Consider the following 6000-nt stretch of genomic DNA (forward strand, 5'->3'; position numbering starts at 1 on the left):
TCACGTAACATTAAGCTTCCATTCCCCACCCCCCCCCCACCCCTGTCCCAGCCGTTATCTAGCCAGGTTAAAGAAATAAACAAAGCTGACTTGCATCGGTGTCGAAGTGAGTGGTCGATTCGAGAGCACGAGATGAGTTTTGCAGAATTTAAAGAGTCGGGTTGAGAGAAGAAGAAACGCGAGGCTTCGGAGTGCGAAACACAACAAGGGCAAGAAGGGTAAACGGAGCCACCAACAGGGCGCTAAGAGATGGGAGTGCGCGATAGCACGACCGTCGGTGGCCAACGCAGCAATGAGGTCAAAGCAGATAAGGGGTGAGGAAGAGCCACGATTAGAGAGGGAGACGGAGCGGGACATCTTGCAACGCAGGGGAGGAGAGCGGTCTCCTCGGCGGTACGGTGATGCCCCGGGGTTTGCGTCTGGGGGTTGGGGGGGGGTGAGTTGCGTTCCTGAAAGACGCGACAACTAATGTCGAGACGAGGTGAAATCAAAGCCACTTACGGGGTAGTAGGTGATGGTGCAGGCGGAGAGGAGGCGACGGATAACGAGAAAGGGAGGACGACGATGCTGTCAGCGACGCAACTGTATGTGTGTGTGTGTGATTTAAAGCTTTCGTGACTGCAGGGATTCATATTCTTGGTTCTTTCGATAAAGTCACCACGTAGAAGCGAAGCAATAAAATAATAACAATAATAAACAATAAAATTATCACGACGTTTCGACTGCAACACAAGCAATCATCATCAGGTGTGAAAACCACAGCAAGAAATTTTCTTGTTGTGGTTTTCACACCTGATGATGATTGACAACAAGAAAATTTCTTGTTGTGGTTTGCACACCTGATGATGATTGCTTGTGTTGCAGTCGAAACGTCGTGAGAATTTTATTGTCTATTATTTTTATTATTTTATTGTTTCCCTTCTACGTGGTGACTTTACCGAAGTAACCAAGAATATATGTGTGTGTGTGTGTGGTCGAGGCGACGCAACTCAGGTAGCGGTGCTAATAACAAAGGGACGACGTACGTGCGAAACGACGTTAAAAAGGGGGAGACACAAATCGGGGTATTACTGAACGGAAACCGGACTGCGCTGGGTGCTAATGTCGCGGATTTACTAAGCGCGTTGTGATATGTGATGTAATCACCCTGTGATGTAGTTACCCTTCAGGATGTACCTGAGACGGTTGATGGGGATAGAGGGGGGAAGAGGTGTGATGGTTTGAAAACGAGCTCGAGCGTCGAGAGAGAGAGAGGTTTTCATCAGGATAAGAGCGATAGGAACAATTGTACTTTTTTTTAATAACAGCACCAGAGGTGATAGAAAAGTCTGCGCGAGCGTGAAGCAATGCATGCCGCGCGCGTGAAGCAATGCATGCCGCGCGCGTGGGTCTGCAGACGTTGAGTGGTGCAATGCAGTCGGGATAAGATCAACATTGGAAAAATGCGAGGTGACTGGGTGGATAATGGGGCCAGTGCCTGTGCCAGACACAGCCAGAGGCTACACCCGTGAGTTATTGCCTCTGCCACACGCAGTGTCGCGTGCAGGGAGTCGGTGTGCGAGTCACAGGTGGCAGCAACCTCTCTATGGCGTGAGATGTCCGGTCAACAATGAATGTCAACCGAAAATAACACTGCGTAACAACAACAAATAAATAAAAATGTGTCCCTGGGTAGTAAGTGTGATTTCCTGATTGCTTATGCCTCAAAGGTACAGAAAATGGATATTCTTCCCCACAAACATTGTTTTTGTGATCAGGACAGTGATATTTTGAAATTTACCGATTTTCAATGAGAAAACGTGGTGTGCATTTGTGCCTTTCCTTCACATAAAGTCCTGGTCACAAAGGCAAAGTTTGTGGGGAATAATAATAGCCATTTTCGATACTTTTTAGGCATAAGCAATACATAAAAAAGTAACATTTACCACCCAGGAACAAAAATCGTGTTATAATAGTTGCCTGTGGATGATGCTTCCTGTCGTCCGCGCTTTTCCGCACCTGAGGATAAATCCCCCCCCTCCCTCCCCACACTCCCAGGGCAAGAAGCACATCATCACCAATGAGTCACTCATCGTAAATTATGTCTTCCACCTTCTGGTGGCGATAACGTTGACCGTGATGATGATGGCAACGATGTTGAACTTCTTTCACACCCGTACGTAGCTAACCGAGCTAGTCGGAGGTGGGGATGGTGATGATGGCAACTTAACGGGGTTTTTTTGTTTCTTACCCGTGGGTAGGAATCACCCAGAAGGCATTGCTGCCACCGTGCCGGGTGGTGGAGGGTTACGACACATTTATAAATAACGCGATCTAACCCAAAAACTTTTATTATGAATAATATTGGTCGCGAAAGCCTACGTGTTAAAATAACGAGCACATTCTCCTATCCACGATATTGAGCTTGGATAAGAGGAGTTGGTGGCAAATTCATCCTTTCATAATGTAAGATATATAGAAGCGCACCGTATAAAAGCACAGTTCTGGTATAAGCAACACATGACACTGACTCGCGTCAATCCGCGAATGGGTGGAGGGTCTCCAAACGCCGACAACCGTTGACGGTAAACTGTGGTTATTTTATAAGAATAAAGGTTTCACCCTTTCTGACAATTAAACAGGAGGCGTTAAGATGTTCAAACATCAATTAGATAAATCTTCACTTGAAGCTTTCGTGACTGCAGGAATTCCTATTCTTTGGGTCTTTCGGTAAAGTCACGTAGATAGGTTCAAAGAAAATAACAGAAAACTACGACGTTTCGATCGCAACACAAGCGACCGTCATCAGGAGGAATGGCGATCGCTTGTGTTGTGATCCAAACGTCGTCGTTTTTTGTTATTTTTTTGTTATTTTCTTTGAACCTATCTACGTGACTTTACCGAAAGACCCAAAGAATACCAAATGGATACCTTCTGCAAGGCAACAAGTCCCCATTACCCACACGTACATGTGGCAAAACATGCAAACAAACACGCTCTGATAATAATAATATAGGGATTGTCTTTGAAACTCATTGGCCTACACCGGAGACAGCCTTCTGCATGGCCTTGTCTCACCAGTGTTAGGCCAGAGAAGGCCAAAAGGTCAACAATTTCGATATCGGAACACGTTTAGCTCGGGTCGAGTAATTAACTTGCAACAAAAAAAAGGTCCCGTAGGGGTTTATAAAAAAAAATGGGCGAGGCTTCAGACCGTTTCAGACATCATTCACCGCTGACGATGCCACAGCCGTGGCCGAGAATCTCACTCAAGGACCCAGCTTACTAGCTCGGTGTATGTCCGCAGCACTTCTGTCGCGCACCGTACGTAGCCAACACGTGCCATTCCGCACCACTGTCCCACTGCTCCAAAACCTGACTTACTACGCCCCGGGGGCCCCTGGACGTGGATAAGGAGTGGTGCAATATTACCACCAGGTTACAGTGTGTCCAAGGGCTGCGTGTGAATGGCTTACACAGCGCAGTACTTGGAAAAGATGAATGGTGTTAGGCACTATGGGGGGGGGAGGGGCGGGGTTAAACGCGGGTGGGGAAGGGGGCTTAATGAAGCATGTAATTGACAGATTAAAAAAAAGTGCGGCGGCTACCGGGACTTCTGCCACAGGTCATTGCTTCAATTATTGAGGAAATCCCTGAATTAGGTTGGCTTGGGGGAATTCCAGGACTTGGGTTCAATACTGTTCTCCATTTAAATTACCAAAATGTCATCTTGTGGGGCGGGGAGGTGGTAGCTGACTTGATTTAACGATTGTTGCAATGCCCGTGTCAGAAACACTGGGGGCTTCATATGAAAGACTGCTAGCTGGACTCAACCGAAAACATAAACAAATAATATTTCGCAGGTTTGGTGGTTGCTGCTCATCCGGCCAAAGACTGCATACAGACAATAACAACAACAACAAAACCCTTCATGGGAAACGGCTCCATTTATTATGCACGTTTCTGACATTGCAGGCGAGCAGCACGGTCGGACAATTCCAATTCGTGAGCTTTCATGGCCCGGTGTGACGATTCACACGACTCGCCATTGGGTAACGTCGTTTGGGTATAATGGTGTCAATTATGGCGACGTACCTTCCTCTGCTTGACGCGGCCAAACAAATTAAGGTGCCTGGATGAGACGAGGACACGCGCGTTCGCCTGCTCGCTCGCGCGCGCGCCAATTCGTTTTGTCGTTCAGCAAAGTGGTTTACGTTGAAAAGCAAGCAAGCACGTGACAATCTTGCGCGGCATTTTGCTAGAATTTGCACCTCAGCGTCGTCCGTTGTTGGCAAGAGCTCAGACCCCTCTCGTTTGCTTTTTACAACATAGCCGGTTTTTTTTGCTGAAAAACAACATAATTTGGGGCCCTTTTGTCCAGGTGCCAACTTGATTTGTCTCTCTCTCTCTCTAAATGACATTCCACCCACACGCGATCTAAACCCAGGAAACTAATTGTGAATCGGTATGGATGTGTTTTACACGCGCAAACAACGTGGCCAGACTTCTAGAATGAGCGAGGTGTCAGGGCTGTCTGCATAATAAAGGTGTGTGCGGGGAGCCAAAAGCCGGCGGGGAGCGGTGGCGTAGAGGTTAGGGCGCTGCGCTACGAACCCGACCACTCGAGTTCGATTCCCGCTCACGGCAAAACACCCAGGTCGACTCAGCCTAAAATGAGCTCTTGGTGTGGTGTGTAAAAACATCGCCACACGGGCGTGGTGTTGGCCACCGACCCCGTCGTGCGCCGGGCCGGCCTTCATAGGTGCTCGCTAACAGCACTTGCCCCAACAATCTGTTACGGGCTACACGGGGGATCTTTATCTTTGTTACTTACAGTAAAAAAAAACAAGCCGCACCTCCGCGGTGGTTGCCGCTCGGAAACGGAAACGCTGCGGTGGCTGTGAGCAATGCCATTGGGGTGAAGCCTCGATAATAATAATAATGCAGCCGGCGGTGGACTATCTGTTTGCTTAAACACGTTGATCGTTTCTGCGTGGATTAAATATCGGCCGTTCAATAGGATTCAAGGGGGGGGGGGGGTCGTCAAGCGTACGTACGCAGGTGGGGGGGGGGGGTGTAAAAAGTACGCGTGCGTACAGAGAGGAGGGCAGGGGCCGAGTGTTGACAGATTTTTTGCGTACCTACTAAATGGATGGCCCCTAATAGGCTGTCCCCTTCTTCATGGCGCTCGCGGCCACTACAGTGACCAACGGGGGCTCTGGAAGGGGTGCCGAGGGGCTGTTAACTCCACCACCTTCAATTCAATCACCGCAAAATCCACAGAGAAAATAACAAACTAAGCTCTTCTTTTGACCAAAAGGAAATGAAGGAGGGTGTGGGAGCGTGGCAGCGAGATGTGGGAAGAGTCCCAGGCTATTGTGGGGCTCGCCTCCCCATCAACAGGAGGTGAGGAATGTTGGTGGCTGACGTCGTCGCCACCAAAGATGGACATCAGTGGAGGGATGCAGGTGCCGGCTAAAGTGGCCCCTTAGGATAGGGTCATCCCTTTGCGTGACTCTAATGCCCGAATGGGTCATGACGCAGGCACCTGAGCTGGAGTGATTAGAAAGAGTCAGATCCATTCCATGTTCACCTTGGGGTGGAACAGAGATGTCCTCTGGCTCCTACATTATTTATCAAAGTTTTCGATCACGTAGTTTCAAAAGCTTTCCATGGCTGTGCCATACGAATTTCCATCTGGTACAGCTCACAATGGGAAGCTGATTGATGCCCAGGTGCTGTCAAGGGATTGTTCCCTATTGATCAACCATGTCATGTATGCTGATGATCTGGTAATTGCTGTTTACTCTGATAAGGAGTTGGACACGTTGTTGCTGAACCTGGAACGTGCCACTAAGAGATGGGGACTTACCGACAGCCCCACTAATATTAAGCGCCTTCCTGAGTATTTCATGTCATCAAATGCCCCTTCCCCGAAACTCCCCATGAGCGATGGGGCAGTTGCAGAGAGAGAGAGTGGAGAAGATTCCGTACCACGCAGTGTGCTTATGACCAGCTCCG

The sequence above is a fragment of the Petromyzon marinus genome, chromosome 4 (genome assembly GCF_048934315.1).
Source record: "Petromyzon marinus isolate PM22_M1 ecotype Great Lakes invasive population chromosome 4, UKy_Petmar_22M1.pri1.0, whole genome shotgun sequence".
Taxonomy (NCBI): Eukaryota; Metazoa; Chordata; class Hyperoartia; order Petromyzontiformes; family Petromyzontidae; genus Petromyzon; species Petromyzon marinus.